The 15,179-nt window shown below is 48.0% G+C and overlaps 1 protein-coding gene and 1 long non-coding RNA gene across 2 annotated transcripts in view; one reads left to right on the forward strand and one right to left on the reverse strand.

Moving 5' to 3' along the window:
* Positions 1 to 15,179, forward strand: part of LOC142774506 (uncharacterized) — a 42,113-nt gene that overhangs the window by 25,994 nt on the left and 940 nt on the right. The gene's annotated exons all lie outside the window — the stretch shown is intronic.
* The window catches only part of LOC119181232 (uncharacterized), a 77,134-nt gene that overhangs the window by 6,776 nt on the left and 55,179 nt on the right, over positions 1 to 15,179 (reverse strand). The gene's annotated exons all lie outside the window — the stretch shown is intronic.

A 15,179-nucleotide genomic window follows, 5' to 3' on the forward strand; every position in this document is an offset into this window, starting at 1 on the left:
GATTAAGTGCTTCCTAACCCACCGGTCGCAATTCACTGTTATCGGTGGTGCCCATTCTGATACTACTCCAGTAATCTCTGGCGTCCCTCAGGGCTCGGTTCTCGGCCCGCTCCTCTTTTTAATCTACGTAAATGACCTTCCTTCCGGCATTACATCAACGGTTCGGCTTTTTGCTGACGATTGCGTCATCTACCGTCGCATATCAACTCCCGAAGATCAGCTAATACTACAGCAAGATTTACACATCATTGATAACTGGTGCGCTCAGTGGATGATGAGGCCGAATACTTCCAAATGTAAGTTCATGCCTGTCTCACGAAAACACACTAATAACGTCATCCATCCGTATTCATTAAACTCAATAGTGTTATCCCAAGTGGATTCTTACCGATACCTGGGCGTTGTAATTACAAGCAGACTAACCTGGACCGAGCATATTACCAAACTAGCTGCCGATACCTCAAAAACTCTTGGCTATCTTAGGAGATCATTGTCATTATCACCTGCAAGCCTTCGCAAATTGGCCTTTGAAACTTTTGTTCGTACTAAAATGGAATACGCATCTGCAATTTGGAGCCCTCATCAGATATACCTAATTAACATTCTTGAATCCGTCCAAAATCGTGCCGCCAGATTCATCTCCGCAAATTACGACAAACGAGCAAGCATCAGTCAAATCAAATCATCCCTCGGTCTCCCTGTTTTGTCAGCTCGACGCAAAATTTCACGTCTCTGTCTTTTTCACAAACTTTACTACAGCTTTCCTCACCTACATGGTTCACTTTTACTGTCCGAACATCTCGTCGCCTATTTAATTCCCTGAGTACCCAACGTCTGTTTGGTTCTACTAACGCTTTTAATAAATCATTTCTTCCTACGGCTATCGATGAGTGGAACGGTTTGACGGATGCTATTGTCAGCGAACAAGTTGCTGTTAAATTTAGAGATTTATTACTAGCTACCCTTGACTCTTAATCGCTGTTTGTCTTTATTTGTTGTTTGTTCTCTGCCGCCTGTATATTTTTGACCGCGAACTGACTGTTGAATATTTCGTTTGACATGCTGTTTTCTTTTTGTTTTTTGTTGCTACCTGTGTGTTTTAGTAATTCAAAAACTGTAACCATGAACTGCATTTTCATTGAAATTTGTACTTGGATTGTTCCCCCCCCTTATGTAATGCCCCGAGAGAGGCCCTTAAGGGTAAAATAAATGATGAATGATGATGATGATTTCCAAGCAGACGCGTGGCTGTGTGGTGGAACATCATCAGCTTGCCATGCAAATGACACAGGTTTAATTCTCACTCGGACCAGGAAATATTTATTAAGTGCGAAGCATTTCTTTGCGCACTGCAGGCACTATGAGCGTCTGCCTGTGTGTCAAGCCGCCAAGGCCTGGGTACTTCAGTGATCACCCTTTTAACTTGGAGTAAACCGATATCAGTAGAGGGTAAGATGATTTGACGAATACATCTCGCTGGTAGTGACATGAATAATTTCACAATACCATCGTATATGTCGTCAAACACTTTCGGTCAGGCAGTGGCACATACCAGTTCTCCTGTTATGTGGGTATGTGCCGCAGGTGTTTTAACACTTTATATCTACTCAGGAACAACGAGAACACAAATGGGTAATTTTAACGCATGAGCATTACGAAAAAGCCGACACCAGCAGCATCGACCCAATGAAGAATAAAATCGTCAGATCACACGTGACTTGGGAATCGATGTTATACAAAGCATGCACTTTGAAGGCGACTATGCTGTAATCTTCTTATTGAGCAAAACATTATGAAGTGGCTCTATAGATATGTACAATTGCACGTACAGACATATGTTAAACAGCCACATATGTTTTATATAACCTGTTGTTTAAGTTGCACAACAACGCCAAAAGCAACATGGGTATTAGCAACACCAAAGCAGCAAGTTGACATCAAGCACTGGTGCTCACAAGCAAGCCCTCGAAACTGCTACATGAATCAACTTCATTGGATGGCACCTAACTACAACTGACGTTAACCCGACGTAATGGCTGCAACATGAATATATGTATTATGTTTAAAAAATTGGATAGCGAGTCCTACAACCACAACTGACAATTCACGAACGTTAGTAGGATCAATTTGAAAAGTAGTTCATGGGACCTGGGAAGGCTCTGTGGTAGAATAATTGATTGCCAAGCAAAAATCTGGTGCTCGAATGATCTTTCACTGTATCTACACCAAGACATTAAAGAAGAAGCGGACGTCGACAATTATGAGAAAAGAGGAAACACTTTAAGCTTCACCTGGGCTCCTCTATGTTGTTTTTCAAACAACATAGAGGAGCCCAGGTGAAGAGACAGTAGTGTGTTTTTTATTAGCTTTTTCCAATAACCCCTTCATTTGAAACGGAGAAGAGCTAATAAACATTGAGAAAGCTTACTGTTTGCGTGCTGTTAGCACTGAATTATTTGCCCCTATTTTTTCTGGCATCAAAAAAAAAAAAAAATACCCCAGGACAAAAAAATATATATATGTGTTCGGCGGCAGAAGCGAGAGCTTGATCGCCTTCAAGTCTATATTAACCACGTGCGCTGAGCAGTTGTCAACTACCAAGAGCACGCTTCTGTTAGCTAATTCAAATTTGCCGTCGAGCTTTATCAGCCACTGTTTGAATATTTCCTGCGTCATCCATGCCTTGCGGTTGGCTGTATACTCTGCCGGTAGTGTGCGGACGTTCTTGAAGCAACAAGGCTTCAGGGCCTATGATCAGTAGCGTGAAGATTATCTGTTTCTGTCATGTTTGCTGCGACAAAGACGGTAACGCGCTTTTTACTTCTCTTCCCACTAACACAGGTGTCACCTTTGTAGGCCAAGGTTTTACTCGGCAGCTGCTTATTAAAAAACGCTGTTTCATCAACATGCTGCTCTTTTTGCTATTTTCTATGCAACCTTGCCTGGACACTGCTAGAGTTTAGTGACCTGGGATTCCTCACGTTGCAAGGCATCGTTTGACACCAGACTCACCGCAGTGAGTGTACTTTTTTACTAGATATTGAACTCTAAACATATTGTGCCTGCTCGCTGGGACGCGGCAAGGAATTCAGAGGACGCGCTGCACGCGAACGCCGCTGTGGCGACGGGCCTGCGAAACGAGCTGGACGCCAGCGTCTCGTAGGTGCACGAGCACGCTGCTCGCGTAACACAGAGACGCAGCGTCTGAGGTAAAGAGCTCTCATGGAAACGCAGACGTCTAACTCACGTCAAGAAAACCCGAGTACGATGCAAGTGGACAACACGGAGGGTAACTCAAGAACGGCATCACAATGGAGGTTTGATGAAAATAGTGGCAAAACGACAGGCAAAGCCCACATTGAGTGGCTTCAAGGTGGCCGTAAAGGCAGGTCAGCCAAAGAAGAAAAGTCAGCCGAAGAACGAGCTACGCAACCTGTGAAGCCAGATGCCGAATCTCAACCGCAACGTCAACGCAGCACTAGGATGCGGCCATTCCCTACTGATGACTTCAAAATTGTATTCCGCCCGCAACCAGGACTAGATCTTTCAAAACGAACACTCATCGAGGTTACACATGCCATCGGAAGATCCAGTGGCTTGGCCCAGCAGGACTTCTATGACCATGTGCGAGTGCAGGTGCAAAAAGTAGAGAATGTGTGCCGCGGAGTGATCTACGGCCTCGAACCAGGAACAAACCCCACAGAGATTGTTTCAGGACTTCGCGTAGACCCAAGATACCACGCCCTTGGCGCGCGCATGCTGGGATCTTCCACAGCTGCAGTTATCACTTTCGACGGGCAGCACGTTCCTTTTTACGTGACGTACCTCAGTGGAGACTACCGATGCAAGCCATACCGGAAGTCCATCCAATATTGCCGAACCTGTGGCGCCCTAGGTCACCGACAAGACATCTGCCTTCAGCCGAAAGCGAACTTCTGCTACAAATGCGGTTACGACAAGGACACAGAACCACATGACTGCCAACCGATGTGCAAGATCTGCGGAGAAGACCATGAGACTGCTGGAAAGGAATACAAGAAGAAACTTCGCAGCAACCCCCCTCCTTATCAAGTAAGACGCCACCAGCTCGATAACGCCCGCGCCCGTGAGAATCACTGGAGTGCTTGCACCACTGATTTACCCGGGTCAGTTATCACACCAGAAATTTCACGGGCCCCCTCTTTTCCCCCAAAATTTGACCGAAGTCGCTCTCGCTCTAAGAAAAAAGGTCGCTCTGGATCCCGCACGCCATCACGGTCTCGCTCCGTTAGGGAAATCAGTTACGCCGCCGCGGTGACCGGTAGTGACGGGCCCAGTTCTCTAAATACTACAAGTGCCTCGACCATCTCGCCTGCTCAGACAGCGACCATCCGGGCTCTAGAAAATAAAGTCCAAGATCTACAACGGAGGATACAACAACGCCCACCAGCCAAGTGTCGCACACTAGAACTTGACGACAGCATACTAAAACAGACGGAAGCCAGAATAATGAAGCGGATAGAAGAAAGGCTGCAAGCACATGAAGCGAAGATGCTCGACCTCGTCGAACGACGCCTTAAAGCTTTCGAGAAAGCCCTCACTGCGAACCTCCTCGCATCCATAGACACAACCATAGAGAAAGTGGTTACTAAAATTATGGAAAAGGTAGACCCACTGACCCGTACTGTAAGCACGCTCGACGCCAAGCTTGATGGCTTCATGGCACAACAGCATAACTTCATAACATACGCATACAAAAATTTCGTTACCCATGAGCAGCTGGTAGAGCAATCAGGAACCAAGCGGAAAGAGCGAAAAACTTTAGGGGATGAAACTGCAGCGGAAATTCGATCTACAGCACCAAACGACCGGCACCAGGCGGGAATCAACTGCCGGAATGGCAGCTCCCACACATAGACAGTCTAAGCCACTCTCCACTCTTCGAATTTGGCGCTGGAATTGCAGATCCTACGGACCTCGTTCTGCAAACTTGCAAGAATATGTTAAAACAAATAATCCAGATATGATCGCGTTGCAGGAAACCCTAACAGAAAAAATCAAGCTCCCTGGCTACAGCACTCTCACATGCACACCCCGCACCGCAATTCTAGTCAAGAAGACTCTAACCGCACAGGCTCATGAAATTGAAGACATTGGCATCGAACACACCATCGTGGAGATAATCCCCACTCGGAAGACTCAACAAAGCTTATACCTGGCCAACATTTACAGCCCTCCGCGGGAGCAGTTACACCAATACGACCACTTCGTCCACGAGCTCCGTCAAATGGTTAACGGCAACCGACTCGTCATGGTTGGGGACTTCAATGCTCCACACGCGGCCTGGGGCTATCACAGCACCACCAAGAAGGGGGCGCGTGTTCACGACGCTGCGCAGCAACACGGTCTGACGCTGTGGAATGACTTGCTCCATCCAACCCGAGTTGGCAACAGCGTCTCGAGGGATACTAATCCTGATCTCACGTTCACTAGAGACGTGCACAACGCAACGTGGACAAGGCTACCAGACACTCTAGGGAGTGACCATCACATAATTCAAATAGAGGTCGAACAGGCTCACCGCTCGCTCAAGACAGGAAAAGCTCGGCTCACGGACTGGACCGCCTGCAGGAATGAGCTTGATAATGATTCGACTATCGAAGACATTGAAGCCTGGTTAAACAGTATTGTAAGTGTTGCTGACGGACATACCAAAACGATACACTTGAACAAGGACAATCCGGCAGTCGATAATCATCTCCTTCACCTATGGGAAGCTCGAAGATCGCTTATTAAACGATGGCAACGGCAAAAGCTCAACCGCAAGCTGAAGCGCCGCATCGCCGTACTCACTAGACAGGCACAGGAGTACGCCGAAAACCTTGCGAGCTAGAACTGGCGGTCCTTCTGCGACAAACTTCAAGGGACATTGAGCACAAAGAAGACTTGGCGCATTCTTCGAGCCCTGATTGACGACACCCACACCAAAACTAACCAAAGAAATACAATTAAGCGGCTCATACACTACTATGAGGGCACAGAGCACCAGTTACTCCAAGAACTTCAAGGAAAACTTTGTGGCTCGGTTAACCAGCAAGCTACCTCCATCAACAATTCGACGCCCAGGGAGTACCGAAGAGCACCGAACGAAGCACTAGACCAGCCTTTCACGCTGGCAGAGCTACACGCGGCCCTTGCTAAGCTTACGCGCAACACAATCCCGGGAAAAGACGGAGTGACCAATAAGCACCTACGAAAGCTACCGCCCCGGGCGTTGACGGCGCTCCTTCGGCACTATAACGACTGCTGGAGGAAGGGCGAGCTACCACAAGCCTGGAAGCACTCAGAGGTGATCATGGTACCCAAGCCAAACAAGCCAATCTCAATTGCGAATCTTCGTCCCATTTTCCTTACATCTTGCGCTGGGAAACTCTTTGAGCACATGGTAAACGAGCGGCTCGCCACACATCTCGAAGACAATGGTCACTATCCAAACACCATGTTCGGCTTCCGCCAAATGCTTAGCACACAAGATGTCCTCTTGCAGATAAAGGAAGATATTCTTCTCCGCTTGAGCAAGCACAGTAAGTCATCTGTTCTAGCTTTGGACGTAAAGGGCGCATTTGACAATGTGAGCCACGAAGCCATTCTGCGTAGCCTGGAAGATGTCGGCTGCGGTGCCAAGACATACGCCTATATGCTGGCTTTCCTCACCAACCGCACTGCCACTGTAGGGATTGCCAATATAAGGAGCGAGCTTTTTCAACTCCCTAACAAAGGCACGCCGCAGGGCTCAGTGATATCACCAGTGCTTTTCAACTTGGCCCTCCTTAAGCTCCCACGTCTCTTGGACGCTGTCCCTGGGATACATCACGCGTTATACGCCGATGATATCACTATGTGGACAAGAGGTTCAAGCACGGGTGAACAGGAGGACCGACTTCAAGAGGCGGTTAACATCACTGAAGGATATCTCAAGACCTGTGGCCTCCAATGTGCTCCGGAAAAGTCGGAACTGTTAGTACTTGCGGCACGCACCAGGGGTAGACCACCAAGCTACGACACTCCTGACCCACAAGTCTTTCTACAGGGAGTCCAAATACCACAAGTTGACACGCTTCGAGTCCTTGGACTACACATACATAAAGATGGGTCTGGCTCCGCTGCCCTACCCCGGCTGCAGAACACTGTGACACAGCTCACCCACCTAATCCGAAGGGTGGCTAATCGCCGCAGTGGCTTCAAAGAGCACGACACCCTAAAAATGGTACAAGCTCTCCTTTACAGCCCCATAACGTAAGGAACTCTCTACCTCAACCTGAAGACAGCGGAGAAACAAAAACTTAATCTGCTGATACGAAGGGCTACAAAGCTTGCCCTAGGACTGCCGCCAGCCGCCTCCGCTGACCGACTGCTTCGCATGGGAGTTCATAATACGTGGGAAGAACTCACCGAAGCACACCTCATCAACCAGGTCGAGAGACTCAAGCTGTCACTCACAGGGCAAGCCGTGCTTCGACGCACAGGATACCAGACCACTCTAGAACCCAACGAAGAACGCAAAGGCAAAATACCGTCACAGCTGCGAGAAAGCCTTGAAATTCAGCAGATCCCTCGGAACATGCATCCTCAACATCACCGAGAAAGGCGGCTCGCCAAGGTTAACATGATCCGGAAAAAAACATGGCAATGACCCGCAGGCGCGATACGTGGACGCAGCCAAATATCCGAGACGTAGCCCCGCCGCGGTGGTCTAGTGGCTAAGGTACTCGGCTGCTGACCCGCAGGGCGCGGGTTCGAATCCCGGCTGCGGCGGCTGCATTTCCGATGGAGGCGGAAATGTTGTAGGCCCGTGTGCTCAGATTTGGGTGCACGTTAAAGAACCCCAGGTGGTCTAAATTTCCGGAGCCCTCCACTACGGCGTCTCTCATAATCATATAGTGGTTTTGGGACGTTAAACCCCACATATCAATCAATCAATATCCGAGACGTAATGCCTTCGCGATTACCGTCGTAGATTACAAGGGCGGGGTACTGGCATCGGCGACTATCCTCGCCAAACGTGCGGAAACAGCTGAAGAGGCTGCTACAGCACTCCCCACCCAGACGAGTGAGGATCCCATCGTGGTCTTTACCGACTCACAAACAGCGGCACGGAACTACCTGAAAGGCAGGGTCTCCACGGTGGCGATTAGGCTACTAAAGCGCATGGACAATCCTCCTCCCTACACATGCATCGTGTGGATTCCCGGGCATGAAGGTCTCGAGGGAAATGAAGCGGCACACACTGCAGCCCGCGAATGCGTCAACCGGGCATTCCCATACAAGATCCGAGGCACCTCCCACTCAACAACAGAATTAGAGACAAGAGAAGCCATACCACTAATGTACCATGCATTACTGCAACATTATCGGCTCGAACACAGGTTATACCCCCTGCCACATCCAAAACTCACAAGAGACGAAGGGACTGACTATAGGCGTCTTCAAAGCAACACGTTCACACACGGCGTACTATTGCACCATACGAGGCCAACGCTGCACAGCTACATCTGCCCTCACTGCAATGTGGCAGACACTCTGGCGCACCTCCTACTGCAGTGCAAAGTAAGCGTCCCAAGACTACGAGCAGCAGCACCAGATGCGGACCAAGACCTCCTCAGTGAAGCGTGGGAGGCTGCGATCTCCCAGCCGGACCTGGTCGAGCAGCGTCAACTCGTCGCTCAAGCTCGGCAGGCTGTCCAAGCCAGAGGGTTCCTGGAATAAGGGACCCTCCCACCTTCACTCACAAGCTTCTTTCAATAAATGTTTTCTCTCTCTCTCTCTCTTCATCGACATTAAACATATCGCCCGGCGAATACTCTTGAAGGAGTTCTTGCAAGGCACCGCTTTGCCACTTCGCGCATGCCTCACTGTTCACTTCTTTGTCTTCGCCAGACACGGTGCGGAACACAATCTCGTGCCTCTCTCGGAAGCGATGGAGCCAGCCCTCTGAAGCTTTAAAGGGGCCCTGAAAAACTTTTTTGAGTAATTATGAAATTAATTCACTGGAAAAGCGTATTACTTCACAAATTAAACGCCGCAAAAATTTTAAGAATCCGTCCAGAACGAGCGGAGTTACGAAGATTTGTCACACGCTGCAATCACATTCTCTCTTGTCCTGGCGAAAGCGCTGGAAGCTGAGCAGAAAGAAATGGGAGGGGCAAACAAAAAGTGTCACTCGCATCTTATGACCTTGAGTATTTTTTTCTTTTTTTCTTCGAATATGCGACTTTTTCAGTGCGATCGCGCGCGCACGCATGGACAAGTGACAGCCTCTTGCAGCGACCTCTGTAACAACCGAGTGCACCATGTTCAAAGCAGCCAATGGCTGAAAGATGGGCTTACTGGAATTATTTTCCGTGATTCGTTGAGAGAAAAGAAAGCTATTTTTAGCTGACTGATAATTTACTGTAAATTTCAAGCCGCGTGATGTGCTATAAGATTTGGCTCGCATATTGTCGGGAGCCTCTACTACCGATCGGCCGCGTTTTCTGACCATGCTCAAAAAGTGTTGCAGGGCCTCTTCAAGAGGGGACATGATGTGTAGAGATATTTCCTGCATTCTTAGACCAAACACGATGAAATGTAAATGCTTATATAGTTTTTCGTGCTGATTTCAAATATACAAATAATTTTATTGTAAGTAAACAATTTAGAAGATATACAATGGTGCCACTCTATTGTTTTTGGAGATAATAGAAAAGAAAGTGCTCATCAAAAAATAAATATTATTGCATAGCTAGACAGTGCAGTTAGCAATAAGTGCAATGCTGAAAGCAGATTTCAAATCAAAGAAAAACTAGTGATCTGCAGATGATGAAAGTTGAGGAGCCATATCATGACTATCACATACACAGAAATTTAATACAGTCGAATCTCATTATTTTGAACACGCTTAATTTGAACTTTCAGTTAATTCAAACTCACCATGAGATCCCGTCGAAGCTATGTGTATTCCAATGGTCGAAAACGCCCGGTAATTCAAGCGCGCAAGCACTTACGACGGTTAATTTGAACATACCGCGCTCCGAAAATGCTCTCAGCTACCAGCCCGATCCCTAGGTGGCACCTGCACACCACAACGCTGCGGGCGAAGGAAATGAAAAGGAAAGAAAAGGCTGCGGTGGAATGTTTGCTCTCCCTCAAATGCCGATCTGCGACATGCCCGTGTCCCGCTTCTCCCTTTTACGTCCCGGCCACGTAAGGACCCTTCTCCTTCCAACGCCGCGCGCGAACAGAGAGAGGAAAAAAAGAAAGCTGTCGCTGCGTTGAATTAATGTGTGGTTGAAGGAAAGGATCTTTGTGCAGCCACATAAAGACCCTTCTCCTTCCAACGCCGCGCGCGAACAGAGAGAGGAAAAAAAAGAAAGCTGTCGCTGCATTGAATGAATGTGTGGTTGAAGGAAAGGATCTTTCTGCAGCCCTTGCCCCTTGCGGGAGCACGGCTCTGTGCCTTGAGGGGGTGGGGTGGGGGGAGTGTCCCACGCGCCGGTGCCACGCTTCCCCCTTTCTCGTCCCTGCCACGTAACCCTTCTCCTTTCAACGATGCGTGCAAAGAGAGCAAAAAAAAAAAAAAAACTGCCGTGGAGTGTTGGTTTTCTCTAAAATGCCAGTCTGCTTCTCTCCGCATGGAGACGCTCCTCCTTTCTCGTCACGTGCTGGCAATGCAGCGGCTGCGTAGCGCTACGCAGTTGTTGTTGTCGTCGTTTTTAGAAAGTGTCGGCGCTGAACATTTCCGCGCGCAACTTCTCTTCCTAAGAGAATGCTGAAGCCGAAGTAGAAATGCTTTGCAAGCTGCGAGCAAAATTGATGAGACTCACTGCAAGGCAAACGTGTGCAGACGCGTATCACCGATTACTTCAATTAATGACGAATGCCCTGTGATTTGTGAATAAATGTAAGTCTCCTGAAACTTCCCCCTCGTGTGTTAGCTTAATGCACATGCACCACTGCATGGGGAGCCCTCCGTTTATTTAGCTTTCATTAATTCTAACAAATTTTCGGGCCCCTTCGAGCTCGAATTATCAAGATTCGACTGTACCTTTAAGTTTATGTGGGCAGCAAATGGAAATTCTGCTCCCAGCACTTTGTAATACACAGATTGGGCTTTATATTAACAAAAGATTATTGCTCTAGCTGTTCTAGATCACAAGATATCAACCCAAAAAAACTAGCAATGTCGCCAAAAAGCATGTTTTGAGAAAACTGAGTAAAACAAACAAAGCTCATTCATTTACATAACTGCACTTAAAATGCTCAGTATGCACCGGGCATGTAGTCCTTTTGTCTATGAGCCCCTGTGTACCGCTTTTTCAGGGACTGGTGTATGTTTTCAGTTGTTTGTCGCTTCTTGGCTGACGCTGCCGTGCGCGGTCAATCCTTTTCAGCCATGCGGCTTCGGCTCTGCCAGCTCTTTCATAATGTCTTCTGATGCCTTTTTATTGCCTGCATTGAACTTACCACTGCTTCTGCCACGGCTGCCTCTACCGTGAATAGCGAAGCATGTCGCTCCTTTGGTGCCAGCACCCAGATCATTGAATGCAAGCATTCGTTGTTATTTTGGGTTTTCCTATGCTGACATTGTTGCAACAGCTTTCGACGATGTTTGGGAATGGGCTCCCCCTTGGCCTTTACCTCATATTGTTTAAACCAGGAATTTGGGCCAGCTGGACACAGAGTGGTTTGCCACATCATCAATGGACGTGATGTGACAAGTGGCCACCACTGCTGTGTGCATAGCATCAACGTCACCACTGCATGTCTTCAGAGCCCACCCGTAATGATTGGCGAGCTTGGAGATCAGGTCTCCTGTCAAGCAGCCCTTTCCCCTAAGACTCTCAAGGCCAGGGCCTTTGTGTTTTGCTATCAAGTTGCACAAGGCATATCCCGTACGCTTTTGGACATGATAAATGCAGTCCTGTTTTTCCACTGGGATATACCCATACACCTTATCATCTTGTCGCGCAAGGTAAATACAGCTGTCCCCGTCGCAAAGCACCGTGGTGTAGCGCAGGTTGTGCCGCTCAAGTGACCTCCTGAAGAGAATGAGTGCAGCCTTAACCTCGATTCCCCCAGCCTTCTTGTCACTGTTCTTCTGACACTGGTGACGTTCTTTCCATGCTGCATAGGAAGGGTCGCTATCCTTTGGGCTTGATTCGGACCCAGCACAAAAGTTGCTCAAACAACTCAAACACAAAAGTTGTTCAAGTCAAGCAGCAGCGTGCTGAGCAATTCTATGATGGTGCCGAGACCGATATGCGATGAATGACCGTAGGTCATCTATGACCCATCAACTGACACCGCAATGTTTCCCATGCGGCCTATATTAAGTTCGGCGTAAAGTTCTCGAACCGATCGCGTGCAGTCAAATTGCATGCAGCACCATCAGCCGCGAGTGCCAACTTCGTCTTCATGTAGTGTTGCCACGATTTCGTGTGAAAACCCCGACGGCTGATGCCCATCAACGAGAACACATCATTCAGCGCGGTCTGTCTCTTCCCGTTCCCTGCATGGCATGTACAGCCAAAACGTTCACAGCAAAAGGGTTCGTACCTTCATCGCTATGTACGCGCGGCGAGCTCCACAACGACGCAGTCTCGCCATAGGTCGAACACACAAAATGCAACTTCACGGCGAGTCCAAATTCCCGGTTATCGTGGACAATTTGCAGTTCTCCGTTGCATGCCTTGCACTTTGCAAATTTCAACAAAGCGCTGTTCACTGTGTCCAAATATATAATTGTGAATATGATTCCATCAGGCGGCTGAGCTGCTTCGTCGGCACAGTCAACCATGAATGCGCATTTCCGCTCTATCGCTGCAGCGGACGACAACTCCGATAACTTATCTTCGACTTTCGCTCGCTCCTCTTTCAAGTCAGATTGTTGCCGATAGATAGTACCTAGATGCATGCGACCGCTTCTCTAAGGCTCGGCGGCTTCCGTGGTAGGCCTTCCGTGGTAGCATCGACAACTTCACCATGGGACGCGGAAAGTGTAGCGTCTCGGGGGTTTTGCAGTATCACGGAGCACTTTTTGAAATTCGTGACTAGCCTCCGTCGCACCTTTTTTGCACCAAACTTGTGCCACGCGCAGAATTTGCACTCAGGATTTGACATCGTGAAAAGCTTCTTCGCTGACACTGAGGCAAAATGGCACGCCTGGACGCGCGCCTCAATACGCGGAGCGGATGAAGCCAGGAGCCTCTACCAACAGGCAGGCAAGCTCAAGTCACGTGCACGAAGTAGCGAATAGGAAGGCACTCTGATACTTCTTTTTGCCACTCATTTTCTAAGCTGCCAATGGTTGAATTGAGCCCATTCTGGCAGGAATTTGAAGGAGAAAGACGGCTCTCTCAAATGAAACCAGCGGACTGTGCTGGCACACATAGAAGGGCAGGGGCACGTCACAGAAAATGTGCAATTTCAGCGTCAATTTTGGCTCAGATTTACCTAGAAAGCCTTGTATAAAAGACTTAGCGGCTAAAATAATGATATTATAGGCATGAAATTCACAATATAAGTGCACTAGTAGCTGTATAACAAGAAAAAAAAGCTTTTTCGCGATTTTTCGGTCTCCAACAACCCGTGTCATTCTTTAAAATCATCAATGTTCAGGTGAAGTGCGAAATTCACTGCTTTTGCCATAACGATAGGGCCGCTCAGTGGGATGTTTTGGCTTCTCGTTTCCTTGATCCACATGAGCACTGCGCGTTCTAATTCCGGGTGCTTCGCTGAGCGAAGCTTCTTGTGACTGCCAGTGAACGCATCAGTTGCGTAGGCCTCCTCAATCGCTCTCTTATTTTTTAATTTTTTTATTTACAGGATTTCTGCTGGCTTCAAAGTGAAGCCATAAGCAGGAGTGGGTAACATATAAATATAGCACACTGAACATTTTCACAATATGTTACGCACAGAGAATGTCGCGGACACACAGGTTTTAACGTGGTAAAAAGAAAAATATACAGTGCATGGCATGCAATTGCGCATAGCATAATACCTATATAAGTGCGTACTAACATCACTTGTGTACTAACAACACAACGTCACAAAACAAAGAGTACAAATATGGCAGGAAGACGTGATATAAGTTTTTTAGCTCCGATAAGAGATATATGTCGAAAGAGTGCTTTTTGGGATTCCATGCTTCCTTGCGATTTCAAGCTTGCTTGTTTTACCACCGTCCACTTCAGAAAGAATTTCTACCTTCTCCTTGAGCGTCTTAGTGCTCTGTCCTCTTTCGCAAGAAGTCATAGTAAGTGCGGTATGCTAGGTCCAGCAGCCGAAGGCAACACCATCACAAAACCCATGGCACTGAATGACTTTGTAGCTTTGGCGCGCATGAGACCTAGCGACTGAATGTGTGGCACACAAAGGACACTGAGAGGCATTCAGCACGAACCACTACATGATGCAAAAAGCACACGCAGTTGGCGCAGTCACGCAATGATGCCACGTGGTTATGTACCCAGGCGCTGGATTGGATTGAATTGCGCCTGCACTCACGCTCGCGGCATCTATTGTAGAGGCATAAAAGCTTGCGGCAGCAGTATAAAATACCACCACGCAGCGGCGCGCAGTTCGAATTATCGATAGAGGAGCCGATGCGCGCGTGAACTAAGAGTTGGTTAACCCATAGACTCCTATACATCATGACTGGACCACGACTATCAGTTCAAATTAACCCGAAAGTTTGAATCAACGAGGTGCGAATTAATGAGCTTTCACTGTAGCTGAAATAGCGGTCCAGAAACCCCGCAGTGCTACTTTTGTGCCAAAGACCTGCTTATTTTTAAATAAATTCATGTTTTAATGGCCCGCATCGCATTGGCGCACTTTAAATCACCCGCCTAAAAGTGTTCTTTTAGATGTAACTGTTGCTGTGCCCAACATTGGCTGCATTTACTGCACAGTCACTGACACCAGTTGCAGCAAATCGAAAGTAGGGGGAACCACAGAAGCAAGAACAGCCATTGAACAATTTTCTGCAATCTTGGAGGCATGGTTCTGCTAGCTGCTACTTGGTTCAACTGGGCGCCGCTAAATGGCTCATCCTATCCAGTCTAACCAGCCGAAAGTGAACTAAGGACCGCTCGCTCCATCCCCTATAGTAACGCCCAAGCGGTTCTCTTTTCTAAAAATAAAAAAAAAAAGCGGACAGG

Source organism: Rhipicephalus microplus, chromosome 10, assembly GCF_043290135.1.
Source record: "Rhipicephalus microplus isolate Deutch F79 chromosome 10, USDA_Rmic, whole genome shotgun sequence".
NCBI lineage: Eukaryota > Metazoa > Arthropoda > Arachnida > Ixodida > Ixodidae > Rhipicephalus > Rhipicephalus microplus.